We start from the raw sequence: 14,102 nt of genomic DNA on the forward strand, positions 1-14,102 counted from the left end.
ATCGTTACCAGTCGTGTGCATGGCTTTTCAGTGCTGTACACAATAGAAAAACAAGCCTCAGCAATGCGGAGAGGTTAAGTCCTCCATCATCAACAGGTCTGGAGAAAGCAAAGAGCAGAGCTCACGCTGTGTGTGTGCAATGGGAGTGGACCTACGTTCTCAGTTGGTGAGCTCCACAGAAGTCAGTAAGGGATGTCAGGATTTGCCAGCTGAGAGTACAGTCCACAATACCTCCGCTCTCTATCACCATCCTGAAATAAGAATTCTAATTTTCTGTCACCTCGTTAGGTGGAGCCTTTAATCTTCCCTTTGCTTTACTTGAAGTAATCTGTCTTCCAAATACACATTTGCTTTTAAGGGGAACGAGGCACATATTGTACACTAAAAGTTAACAAGGACTTGTATTTGTGTGGCGTCTGCCATGCTGGAGGGGTACCAAGTGCGTTTTATTTTTGCTCTCAATCACTTCTGAAGTACAGAGCTGTATGAAGTGCACTGTAGCAGTTGTTTCAGAGTGGACATCAGCACTATTTAAGACAGGAAGTGCAAAATAATGTGAAACTATGGGGAGAAATTAGGTAGGCATCTGAAATGAAAAGGCTACAACTGTTTAGAGAGGAGTCCAATAAATGGGGACATCAGAGAGGTATATGGATTTTAAGGTCCAATAGCTTGTGATCTCTCAAGTGTGAAAACAAACATTGAGTGTCAATGGAGAGAGGGAAATTTTGCAGCTTCTCTGCAATGGTATAAAAATCTCACTTCTAGCTTTGAATGGTCATAAGATATAAAATGTAAAAGTGTTACTGGCATGGGGCTGAATATTGCCTCAGAGAGTGTAATTTGTGGGGGAAGTAGGGAGATATCTTTCTGACAAGAGATTTCTAGTAGTGTTAGGCTTGGGAGGCGAGCTTGTGGTATGGAATTCAAAGGCAGACTGTAGGTTCGATAGTCCAGGGCACATGATTAATTCAGATTATCACAAGTGCAATTTAGCACCATGGAATCAGTCATGGTGAGATCCACATGATAAGCTCCACAAGCATTAGACATATAAAAGTCCATCAGGCAATTTCCATTTCTGTAGCTTCATCATCTGCTTACTAGGTCCCGCTCACTGAATCAGAAGCTCATTGAAGTGACCAGACCAATGCTGCTTCCTATCCTTATCCCTATCCCAAATTACCCTGCCCCCAGGCTCAGGGTAGAGGAAGATAGCGTCCTGAGCCAATAAGCCCTTTGTATGGGAAAGAGAGGATACATTATCTTGCAGTCCTGAAGAAAAGAGAGCTTTGCATCCCCAAGAAAGGGAGATTCCCATTTTCCTAATGCTTCTAATCATGCAAGGGCCAAGATATTGGCATATAAATTCTTCTATTTCTTTTGTGCATAGAAAGACTAACTCAGGTTATTTTACGAGTGCTTTCTGTTTACTTGCGCGGCTGCCTTCCTGCCTTTCTAAGCCCTCTGCTGTTCCTAGTGGAAGGATGCAAGAAATACTCCAAATAATGTGAATAAGAACTCTTAGAAGTGTTCTCTTTTACGCAGTGGAGTGAGTAGAAATTTTGTGAGGTCTCAGTTTGGGTTGCTCTGTGCAATTTATTTGTACATAACACAGCTATTCCACAGCATTAGAGGTAAAATCAATGCACCTCACTCCTCCTGTCTTCCTATCCAGTTATCTGTGTAACTGGCCACTCTGTGCAGGGGTAGACACCAACCACAGGAATGGAGGGTGTTCAGGAGATAGAAAAAAGGTTGGAAACTTAAAATGATGGTGATTTGTCTGAGCTGCAAACAGATAGTTCTCTAGTTTCATCCCTTAGCAGCAGCAGGAGGGAGATTTCTTTGCAGTTTAGACAAGGGGGTTGGGGACAGGCCTGGGGGAGAGCTCCCAGCATTTGCTGCCGCTCGGGACGCTATCCAGTTACCCCGGGATTGGGTATCCCAGCCAGAATCCACCAGACGGGCTCGGTGCTGGCAACTGAAATTCTAGAGGAGAGGCATGGCATTTCCATTCTCACAAAAGAGAAAAGGGGATTACGTTCGGCCTCTGCAGGCTCAACTCCCCCTGCACGCACACACTTTAGTCCTCCCCCTCCTCGCAGAAAGAGCAGACACTGCTGAAAATTTTACCCAAACTTCATGTGGGAACAGGCATGTTTCTTGCTTCTTTTCTGGCTTACAGCACACAAGAGCTTTTCGCCTGTCCAGCTCTGCTCCTGGATCCTTAAAGCATTTCCCAGAACTGACATCCAGTGAGGTCTGCTGGGAATTTTGGCTTTCAGCTACTCCATCCCATCATTTCCTAGCCTTCATCACAGCTCCATCATGTGCTTGGTTATTTCTCTTCTCAACTCCCTTGAGCTCTGAGGCTGTAGGAACTCCTTTCCCCTTCTCGCACATTGCACCAAAGCATCCCCTGAACTCTCCAAATCATTTTGTGTGACACTTCATTTATGAACACTCGTCTTGGTTGGACAAGGGGTATTCCCAAATAATTAAACCGCTACCTAGCACAATCCTCCATGCCATACTCTGTGCCAGATCTTAGTGAGAAAGGGTAATCTGAGCAGTTATTTGTGATGGTTTCATGCTGGGACAGCCTTGGAAGGAGAGACATTTTGCTCTGAGTGTTGCCTGTTTGAGAAAGTGAACTTCTTAGGCCGGCCAGCTGCAGCCAGATGAGTCACCTGGCATCTGTCAGGGTGGAATCGGTGGCTGCAGCAGTCACGGATTATCAAAAAGTGGTTTGGTACCAGGGACCCAGAACTTGCAGCAGTGCGGTCCCCATCTCTCCCCAAAGGTTGCATGGATAGCAGCAGCTGTTCCACATTCAGCTGGGCTGACTCAGTGGCTTGTAACTGCCTCCCGGCTGGCACGCTTGCTGTGCCAAAAATCAGCAAGGAGATACAGATACAAAGCAAGGTTGAATCAGAAGAGCGAGTAACTGGAGTCAGAGCAAATGCAATTTCTGGCCCTGGAGCTTCTCTCTCATTTTTTCTCACAGTACTGGGATAAGAGTGGGTTGAAATCAAGTGTGTGTGTGTGTGTGTGTGTGTCAGTCAGGAGGAGAATTTCATAAATACATTTCAAACATTTCCAACTCATTTTCATCCCAGCATTTTTAAAGGATCATTTTCCATTTACTTGACAATACTTACCAACCCTGATTATAACAAGACCAGGTACCAAGACCTCCTTAGCTGAGTCAAGCTTCATACTGGCAGCAAAAACAAGTGTTGAGTCTGTCTGAAATTCAGATCTTTGCTAGTTGGGAATCTTCACTCACTGAGGTGGCACAAGGTTTATGATAAACAGCTCAATATAACAGTAAACTTGATATAATTCCAGCTAAGTCCTCATCAAGATTTGTCTGACAATCCTCCAAGAAAGGTGTACACTTCAGTGTGAGCTGAGGTGGGAGGAAGGGACAGTGCAGTAATTTAGGCAGTACGTTACAAGGGTTTTGCTCACTGCTTCCCCTCCTACAGTTTCCACTGCCCTTTTATAACCAGACTTGTATCTTAAATGTATCTGACCATTGGGTGTAGCATGTTGAGATCTTGCACCGGATTATTCAGGGGCAAGAGATCGTTCGCTTGTTGCAAATGCCTTGTAGCAGAAGTTTCAGCAGCTCATGAAATGTTGTGACTGGAAGGGGAATGAAGCAGTTCCATGCTCTCCTCATCCCAATGGTTTTGATAGATGGCAGCTAACCAGGGAGGTGGCGAGTGATGTGGCTCCATAAAAAGAGATCAGGCAGTGGAGATGTTTAGAAGTGATCCTTAGTATTTTGCACGCAATTACAGTGGCGTACTTGGATCACAGATAGAGGAGCAATAGAGAAACAGCAAAATATTGTTATTTACTGCCAGCTAAACTCGCCTTTCCCCTGTTTTAGTTTATTTATCAGTCTATTTAGCCAGTTAATAATCTGTAAATAACTACTTACTGATCTATGTAGTATGCTGGCCACCTACCTCTTAAGTTTTGGCACTGGTGCTTACCAGTACAGCATCTGTCTATCAGGAGAACATATTAACATATTAAGGTGGTTATGTTTAAGATTGTGGTCAGGCAATTCCTGTACATCCATAACATGCCGTTTCTGAGACCTTTGAGTCTCTGAGGAAACCCACAGGATCACCCAGAGATTAAGATAATTCCAGAAATATCAAGAGCCAAGAGAAACTCGTTCTCCATCTTGTATTTGTTGCTTTAATTTTCTCAGGGCTTTCAGTGGCTTTTTTGCTCCATAAGCAGATTCATTCCCAGCATAATGGTTGTATATTCAACTCAGCATTAATGTGGCTATGGCTGGAGACTGAAGGTTGGAGTCAGGTTTTACGGTTTCTGGGTTGATCATAATTTCTTGATAGGGTTCCTGGAGGGAGACTTGAAGTCACAGGTCAGGCTCTGAGTTGATGTTAATTTGATACTAACACACCCAAAAAACAACAGCACAGCCCTGCAGCGTATTTACCATCTGGTAGTTTACCTGCTTTGTCATATCGAGGCAGTGCAGAAATCCAGTTGGTTGCTCAAGCGTTTTTTTTTGCCATCTTCAGATAGACACAGGCAGCCAGATGCTTTGCTAGAACCAGTTCTGATGCTTTGAGCACTGACGAAGCCTTGGTATTTCTGCCCAGTGGGAAATAAGGTTACCCTGTGTCTGCTTTCCTTACCGTTTTTTTCCTCCAATTTTCAGGATTTTGAGTTAAGTGAGGGAATAAGAGTAAGGAAACAGCCTTGAGCACTGCTGCTGTTCTTCCTTCTCCTCCTCCCCGATCCAGCATTCCTACAAATGAAGGCAGGGGCAGTAACTGTAGAGAAGGGATTTCATATGCCTTTTCTGAGCTTCTCAGAGAGTAGAAGCTAAAAGGAAAGTGTCTTCAAACCCCTTGGCATGCCATACAGGGTGGAGGGGATGAAAAGGGAGCAGAGCAGAGCAGAAATGAATTGCTCAAGCAGGTTTTGCCGTGTCTCTGCAAGAACTGCTTTTCTGCCCTGCTGCCCACAAATTTACGCTTTGAACTTTGGGACCTTCTAAGTCTGCACAACACAGCACAACTAAGAAATTTCCTGATGTCATTTCAGGGCTCCAGTCCCTTCCACCCTCCTGGGTAACATTTTCCTCAACTTCGGAGGGATGGGATTACAGATGATCTAAATCCCTGTCAGGAGTGCCCTGATACTGGCAGAAGTGTGAGAAAAGCCAGCTGAGTCCTTTTTTTGGGGAAACCTGGCAATTGGGAAGGACATGATGTTAGCTGGCGAGAGGAGACCAGGCATCACGGTGTCTGGCTCCAGCGAGACAGCGCTCCTCCATTCAGTGACACGGATCCTTTCCGTCTGGTTCCTTTTTTTTTTTCCTTTCTTTTTTTTCTTTTTTTTTTCTTTTGGAGACACTGTGCCTATAATAAGCATTCAAAATGAGTCTTGCTGGGCCAGGAGAAGGGGAGGGGTAAAGAGAGGGGGAGGAGAGGGTGAGATTTGGGGGGGAGGGGGAAAGGGAGGAGGGGGTTTAAATAGCAAAGAATTAGAAAAAAAAATCTGATGCAAATCACTAGTAGAGAGAAAATTATGTGCAATTACCCAAGCGATACTGGGCAGCCGTGCCCACCCCAACCAACAAGATCTCATTAACAAGCAGAAAATAAGATTGAAATGGTGTGTAAAAGAGCTGAAAAATGAATTTGAATGCTGCATTTGTCCACAATTACCCCCTCGTTCACACATATTTTATTGCAATTTTTTTATTATTCTTAATCTTTCCATCCCTCAAAGCAGATTGGGAACATCCTGGCATTACAGTTGCTGAGGGAGGAAGCATTAAGGATTCCCCGTTTCCCTGAAAGGAGACCCTTCTCTCGCTCGATTTTAAAGGGTTGGTTTTGGACGGATAAGGATTCATTTCTCCGGCTTATCTTAGTGTAGGAACATGTTCTTCTAATATTCTTTAACCTCTGACGCTCTTGGGTGCCACCCTGCACGAGGGCTTTTTTTTTTAACCTTTCCTCCTGCTTTTCTCTACCTTTCTTTTTCATCTCTTCTTTCTCTTTGCCTCCCTCCCTCCCTTTTTCCCCCGATGTGCAGGCAGGGATGTGCGCTGTCGCCCCTGCGCTCTCTCCTCCGAGCTCCCCCAGCAGCCCCAGCTCTCCAGAGGAGTGTGACTCCCTCGCACGAGATTTCTCTCCTGCGGAAAGTGACTGCTGGCCCTTTTTTTAAGTTGCAATTATTCTTTGTGCCCTGTTTCTTCCTCAGTGCGGGGTCTTAAGCCTCCCCATGACCTCGTGGCAGATTGCATATGGGATTTCTGGAGAAGGAGGTGAACATCGTGGGTTTTTTTTCTTTTTTTTTTTTTTTTCTTTTTTTTAATACCGGGGGAATTGGGGGGGGGGGGGGCGCAGGTGCTCCAGGTTGCTCTCTGGGAGAAACTGACTCTGCCAAGACTGCGTTGGCGTTTTCCCTTGCTTGGTATCAAATGCAGCTCAGTCTCTGTAAACTTTTAACCTATGTATCCCAGGAAAGCTGGTAGTTTTTCCACTAAAGTTTTTTTTTTTTTTTTAAAAAAAAAAAAATCTACCCCACCAAAGCCCATCTGCTCTTGTCAATTAGACGCCTCTGCTGTAAGCAAAGGGAAATGGGGAGAACGGAACATTTTTCTCGTGTGAAAATCGATATGTATTTATTTGCCTGATTCCTAATGACTTTGTTTCTGTGAGCGAAGGAGTAGGGTGAGAAGGGGGAGATTCACATCTGAGGGGCCCAAACATTTTCTGTCAATCTTCCCCATGCAGTGAAACTGTATCTTCTCCCACACCATTTACACCTCCCTGTCCTATAACTGGAGCTGGACAAACTATGGCCGTGATCCTTCCCTCAGTTTCTCCCTGCACTTGCAAGGAAGGTGGCAGAAACTGCGTTTAGCCCTTGTTGCAGCAGAGGTGGAGGTGGAAATATGAGATGAGGTTTCAAGAGTTGCTTTAATTGCTTCGGATGCCCAGGTCCTATTGAAAACTGATAAAACCAAATGAGGCTAGTATCTCACAAGGTAATAACCTTAAGCCTTGCTTTCGTGCTCTGAGTGGCACTGATCGCGTTTACTTGTATGTGATTTCCACTCCAGTCATTGTTATATGTGTGTATTACTGAGATGTTAAAACATCAGAAGTGCTGAAGGGTGACGGAGCAAACAGTTGGGTCCGGAGCCTTTGAATTCAGCAGAAGCTTTTTCATGAGTTTCAGTGGATCAGCCCCCCTGCACTGTTTGTAAACCCAAGTATCCAAAGTAGACAGAGTAGAGGGAAAGGAGAATAAGAAGAAAACAGAAGAAATACAGAAGAACAACAAGAACAATGACAGTGGGAAGAAGAAATCTGGGGAGAAGAGAAAAGGTCTGATGAGCTTCCAGGCAGGCGAGGAATGAAGGCCATAGGAACTGGGAGCACGTACTGAAAACACACAGGGCTAAGACAGAGAAATCTGTGCCTGAAATCTTTAAGCATCTTTGAACCCCCTCTCTGTGCTGTAGCTACCCATCTATGTAGTAGCAGGAGCAAAGCCAAACCAGGGTGGGTGGAAGAGCCATTGCAGGGACTGTAATTGATGCTGCAGCCTAAACAGGCCTGATGGGGCTTTCAGCTGTGTTGCATCAGCTTGTTCAAAATGCCTCTCCTCTGGGTCTTGTCTCTTCTCCACACCAGGGAGGGTAAGAGGCACTTGGCTAGGAGACACAGACTCGGAGAATTCAAATGCAGGATTTGCCCTGCTTTATGATTAATAAGGGAACTCGAGACAAGGCAGGCAGGGCAGATAGAGAAAATGAGAGATTAGCAATTAGTACAGCAGCCAGTCTGGTGACAGGCATTTCTGAGTGACCTCTGGCATTCAGAGGTGAGCGTTTCGCCACATGGTTCGAAGAGCTGCAATAACCCAGGGAGGGACTGGGTAGCTGGTGCCGAGCTGCAAGAGGAATCGAGGGGCCACATTGGGCAAAGGCAGCACCGGAATGGGCGATGCAAGATAGAGGGGAAGCTTAAAAGGGAGGAATGCAATAAGAGGAATAATTAGGATTCAGAGGCAGGGGCGCATGCGTGTATTTCTGTGCGCCAGTGTGCAGATGGGCATCAATGCCCTCCTTGCCTGTGCTGCGTGTGCACACCGGTGTGTGCACCCCTGTGTTTTGTGTGCCTGCTAAAATCTGGCTGCAGCGTAAGAGCCAGGCTCCAGCTGTGCACTGCCTGTAAAAAGTTGTCTACTAAGAAAAATCTACAGCAGTATACTTTGTGGTGGATCAGACACTAACCCCAACCCCAACAGCGAGGACTGTGAGCTGCTCACGTAGGGCCATGATAGGGGAATCTGCAGTGACCACCAGCTTTCCCCTTTTGAATGCCCACATTTTGAATGCGGCTCTTTTTCAGTCTGGTTTGTTTTTTTTTCATTTCACCTTCTGTTTGTGCTAATAATGAAAAGAACGTGCATTCGCTGCCATCCTGGAGCCAGCCAGCTTGCATGCTCTGGTGGTGAAGGTTGCAGGCAGGACTTCCAGGCGCTTGGAGGGCAGTGAGGACTCTGCGGACCGTCTCGGAGGATGGAGGGCCGCTCAGAAGAGCGGCGCAGTGCTACGCCCCGAAGCGTCAGGAGAGATGTACCCTAAAGGGATGAGGCGCCAGGCTTTTGTGTGAGACGCGAGGCAGTTTGGTATTGCATCAGCTTGCAGAGTGTTCGTCTGGCTGGCTCTCTTGATGCATCGGGCATGGAGGGGGGAGTAAGCGTATGGCCGTGCAATCCGTGCTTTAGCAGTTTGGGGTTTCGGGGCTGTGCAGCAGCTCTCGTAATGTGCGGGGAACATAGCCTTGTGCGGGCAGTGCAGAGGAGAGGTGGTGTAGCCTTGTGCAGCAGGTATGTGTCGGGGGGCTAGCGGGTTGCGGAGTGAGTTGCCATGAGGGGGTTTCCACCTCGCGCAGCGCTGGATGTGCGGGAGGATTGCGTGGGTGCGGCAAGGCCTCCCGCTGCAAGATGCTGCTTCCTGCATCCATCAGACAGGCGTGCACAAGATCAATTTACAGCAGGGGCTGAAGATCAGAAATCCTAGCGGGGTCTGGGGTGTGTGAGTAGTAAATTGATCAAAGGTGTGGAAGGTCTTAGCTCGCCACAATAAGCTGGAGTCAGTTCTTAAGCCTATCCAGTTTGGAGATGAGGGGGATCTTATTTCAGGGAATAAGCACCTGAAAGGGGATCATGAGCAACCGAGGGGAAAGGGTAGGGAGCTGCTTGCTAAGCAGAAATGAGAAAATCACTGGGACAGGCTTGAGAGACTGAAGAAGAAGCAGCAAAGCTGCTGCTGAGGGGGTGGTTTGTGGGGTGCGAATTCACCCACCGAACCAATACAGAAGCCAAAGCAGGGCCATGCGAGTGGGAGCTCTTGGGATGACGCTAGCTCCAATGCAGAGCTTGGTCTGAGCCCCACTGCTGCCCGGGGACCGCCTGGGTCGGGACAGGCACCGTGGGGAGCTCACCGCTAGGCTGGGGGATGTATCTGTGTCACTCCATGCGCCCCCTCTCTCTAGCACTCGCAGGGCTGCCAAACCCCCTCTTTAGGAGGGATGCAGGCAGGAGGATGCTCCCGATGGGGAAAGGGGGAGAAGGGAAGCAAAGGCGGCTGTTTTCTGTCTTCCCCATGAGATCCAGAGTGGCAGAGCGAGCCCCTCGCAGCCTCCTCTCTGCCTGTCTCTCTCCCAGCTTTTCTTCTCCCTCTCCCTTCCCTTCTTCCTCCCTCTCCTCTCTCCTTCCATTTGATGTGGAGGAGAGCTGTCTGCCACTCGCGCGTCTGTACCGAGAAGGGATCAGAAGTTTCAGCGAGCGCTCGGCGCCTCTCCTTTGATCCATGTCCTGAGGCCTGCTTGACAGCGAAAAAAAGCATGGAGACAAAACGACTCAGTCAAAGTGATTCCTGACAACTGTCTCCATGAGATAAGGAAGCTCTCTGTGTCTTGGGTTTTTTTTTTTTTTTTTTTTTTAATACCGCCTCTCCGTTTCCATAAGAAGCGGAGTCACTTTAAACCAGAAGAGCCAGCCAACAGCCAAGCTGCGCAGAGAACAGCACAAGCAGAGAGCGCCTGGCTGAGCTTTATCATGTTTCCTGTCTCCCTTTCCATTCCTTTCCCCCTCTTTTTAGAAAAAAACCTCCCTTTTCCCATTTTTCTTTCCCTCCTTTCTGCATGCTGCGTTACCCTGCTGCCTCACCCCACTGCTGCCTCTAATTATGCAGTTACAGAGAAAGCCTAGCACATTTGCAGGTGGCCAGGACATTATTCAGTTCAATCCCAACCACAGGGAAATGCCTGCCTTCCCCGTGAGGGGCTGGGGGGAGAAAGAAAGCCCTGTACATTATCTGGCAGTAACCAATCCTTCCAGTGACCGGCAGCAGGCTTCATTAACAACGAGGCATTATGCACCGCTGGCCACTTAAGTTGTCCTTAGAGCTGTTCCCCTGCTGCTGAGCCCCAGATTTTTTTTTTTATTATTTTACTTCTCTTGCATAGTTTGTGTTACTTATGGAGGGAAGTGTCCCCCCACCTCTCCTTCTCCTTCTCCTTCTCCTTCTCCTTCTCCTTCTCCTTCTCCTTCTCCTTCTCCTTCTCCTTCTCCTTCTCCTTCTCCTTTCCCAGTCACTCGCAGGAGTGAGTTGCAAGGGCTCAACAAGACTAATATGTAATGCAGGATACAGGACTTTGTGTGCGTGTTGGCCCACAGGGCAGCGGGATGTTGTGCCCCTTGGAAGGGGATGATGCTTGCAGGCAGGCTGCCTGGGAGTCCCCAGACACACATCCCTCCATCACAGGGAGATGCTGAGCAGATGGTCCGATGGTCCTGCACAGGCTCCCTTCAGGACGAGCACGGTGGGAAGGAGGCAGAGGGCTGGCCTGGTAGACTGGGATGCCGAGGCCAACCTGACTTGGACAAACGAGACAGGGCCAATTAATCCAGGTGAAGAGCTGGGGGAAAGGGGCATGGCACGACTCGCCTAGCTCCTGCACTTCCCAATCCTGAACTTCATAAAGCTGGAGGGGACCCTGGGTGTTTCTCTTAACCGATGGAGACTGGAGACCTGGGGGTTGGGGCCAGAGAGGGGCAGGTTGCTTGGTGACTTGGGACAGGGCAAGGGATCAGCACTTTGCTCCGGCTGGCTCAGATGATGGCAAGGATGAGAGTTGGTCCCAGGGCCGCAGAGCCTCTTTTCCAGGGAGTTCCTCTTCCCCTCAGCTCGCTGTAATTAGGCTTTTGTTGTAGCGTCTGCTCCAAAGTCCAACTCCATTAGCATGCAGGATGGGGGGTGGCGGGGAGTGAGGGGGGACACACGGAGAGACAGATTCCCTTCCCCCCAGAACTGCGCTGCGCTGCACTGATAAACAGTAAATATCGGGGAACAGGATTTCCACATTATCTGAGCGCGGCAGAAAATCAAAATTTCAGTCTAAATCCGAGGAGACGAGGCTCATAAGCTCCTCCAGCTGATACAGACGCCGAGCCCAGCTGGCAAGGCTCAGGAGGCACAAAATAACATTTTTTTCGTTCGAAAAGAAGAAAAGAAAGGGAGGAAAGAAAGAATGAACAAGGAAGGGGGGGACAAGAAATATTTGGGGCCTAACTGCAAGGAGGGGAGAAGAAGAGGTGGTACAAAGCACAGCATTGTCTGATATTGCAGCTCTTTTCTGATGAGGAAATAAATACCCGGGTGGATTGGGGATGGGGAGGGGGTTGGACAGTGCCCATACAATGAACTTTCCAATCGGCAGCTCTGGCTCAGCAGAGTGTTGCTGGGGGATCGACCTGTAGGACACTAACAGCTGCTGGAGGATGATGGCAAACCTTTAATTAGTGATTAGAGTGCGCAGCTGAGCACAAATCCAGCCCCGAATTAGGAGCCACATGGGGTCTCCCCGACCCGAAAAGCCAACACCGGATTCAGCAGCTCTGTCAGGAGCGTGGGTCTGCCAACTCTAACGAAGCTCTGGGCAGCGGGTGCTGCTAATAGTGCCTCCATGCCCTGCTTCACCCGGCAGACGGGGCAGGAGCCACCCCAAGGTGCGCACCAAGGCCTGTGGCGGGACTCGTCTGCAGCAGCGAAGAGAAGGAGGCGATGCAGAGCCTCTGTCTGCCTGGGGCACGCGACCTCCTCGAAATGGGCAGCAGCGGTGAGAGCGGGTCAAAGAGGCAGGAGAGCTGGGCTCTCCCTGGACGTGGCTGCAGGTGGTCGCTTGTACTGCAGCAGAAAAGGGCTGCGGCCATGCCTGCTTCTGAAGGCATTTGCACTATCCTAGTTCATGGTGTGGGTTTGTGGCACGTCTCGCTCTCCAGAGAGTAGAGTGGTTTCAACACTAGATAGGGCTGACATTCCTAGGCTGTTCATTTTAGCCACTTACACACCCCAGATGTTTTTCATCCTTGGCTGGAGGCATGCTCTGTTTCCTGATCTTGCCTATATATATATGAGAGTCCGTAAAAATCATTGCTAACTGCAGAATCCATAGGCTCAGGTTGTTAGCTCAAGGGAAAGTGGTTCAGGCACATTTTGGTACAGCAGCTAGCACAGTGAGGCTTTGAGCCTTGGCTTGAAAGACCTTGGGGTCTTTCAGTCATCACGGCTTGGCTACTTGAACCAATGGAGAAGAAAAAGTAGACATCAGTTGTAGAAAATGTTTTCTTGCTTCCTACAGCAGCCACTTCTGGTCTCCTGCTTGCACTGCTAGGCCACAGGCTCGTTATAGCTCGGAAAGCAAACACAGAAGCTTTCAAAGGTTCCTGGGCACTTGGGCATCCTTGGAACTGGACCCTCAGGATCTGGGCCTCTCTCAGGAGGCACTTTAGCCCCTCAGTAATTCGAATGCTTGACTGCTTTCTGCTGCTAGGGGAATGAGGGGGTTTCATGTCAGATGCGGAGAGAGCAGGCACAGCAGGATGCCTGGTGGAAACACTAGAATCTTGCAGACTAGCAAACTGACTCATACAACTTCATGTACGGGCTCTTGTAGGACGCAGTCGCAGGTGTAGGGTGTCCCAACACCTCATGCTGTTGACTATATTTGGTACATTCTGTTTTCGTTTTCTCTTCAGTACTGGGGGCAGCTGGAGCAAGCTGGCTTCTCTTCAAGTGTTTGTCCTTTCCCCTTCTCTCAGGTGTTTACACAGACACCCTGGAAGCCCTAAAACAGAAAATGTGAAAGCCAAAAGTACAGTGACATCTCGCTTTTCACATTATCTGGGTCTGAGGTCAGTGCTATCAGAGTGGCTGAGCCATTTTACATCTGTTTATGAATTTAGAATCTATTCATGCATTTTAAAGTGTAAGTGCCCCACATCTCTTTAAGAATTAAGATTAAGGTATAGGATTAAGATCTTAAGACTGGTATTTTAAGATCTATGGCTCCCTGGTCGTGCATTCAGGGCTTTGTTATGTTTTTTGGCAGAATTAGCTTTGCCTGAGCTTTCACTGTTTGAACACTACTCAGTGCGGAGTTTTGGCCTTCATAATCTACAAGCAGAACTGATTTAATACTGAAGCATGTGCTGGACTGCTAATCAGCACATACTGATGTATCACATATATCTGACCCCAAACAAATCCTATCCAGGGGAGGTATAGAAATTCTTGGGGATGTCTGACTTTAAATGTCTTCAGTGCCTTACACTATCCAGCCTCTCTTACCTGCAGCACTGTGCCTCAGGTAGCTTCTGCTTTTGGCCTGTTGGCCAACCTCTTGCATGCTGTGGTTTTTCCCATCATGTCCAGGTTATTACACTAGCTGCCTGGCTAAATTCTCCCAACCTTGCCAGAAGATTGCCTGTCCCTTCATCAGTGCCACTAGCTAAGGCCTCTTTCTCCTTCCCCCCATCACTTGAAACATGGCTTCTGCATCTCTTCCCGCTGTTTGCTTGCTCGCTGCCCTTGCTGCCTTTCACCCAGGACCTTGGAGCTGCGGCACCAGCAAGAGAGTTTCTCAAACCACTCGAGAGCCACAGGCTTGTCTGGAGGGCACAAGGTCAAGCACTAGCAAGTGTTTCTGTTTAGTTCCAGATACCAGCCTGACAGG

The 14,102-nt window shown here is 48.3% G+C and overlaps 1 protein-coding gene across 3 annotated transcripts in view; it reads left to right on the top strand.

The window, feature by feature from the left end:
- Window positions 1–14,102, top strand: part of PAX7 (paired box 7) — a 105,198-nt gene that overhangs the window by 68,901 nt on the left and 22,195 nt on the right. The window lies entirely within an intron of this gene.

This window comes from Rhea pennata, chromosome 22, assembly GCF_028389875.1.
Source record: "Rhea pennata isolate bPtePen1 chromosome 22, bPtePen1.pri, whole genome shotgun sequence".
NCBI classification, from domain to species: domain Eukaryota; kingdom Metazoa; phylum Chordata; class Aves; order Rheiformes; family Rheidae; genus Rhea; species Rhea pennata.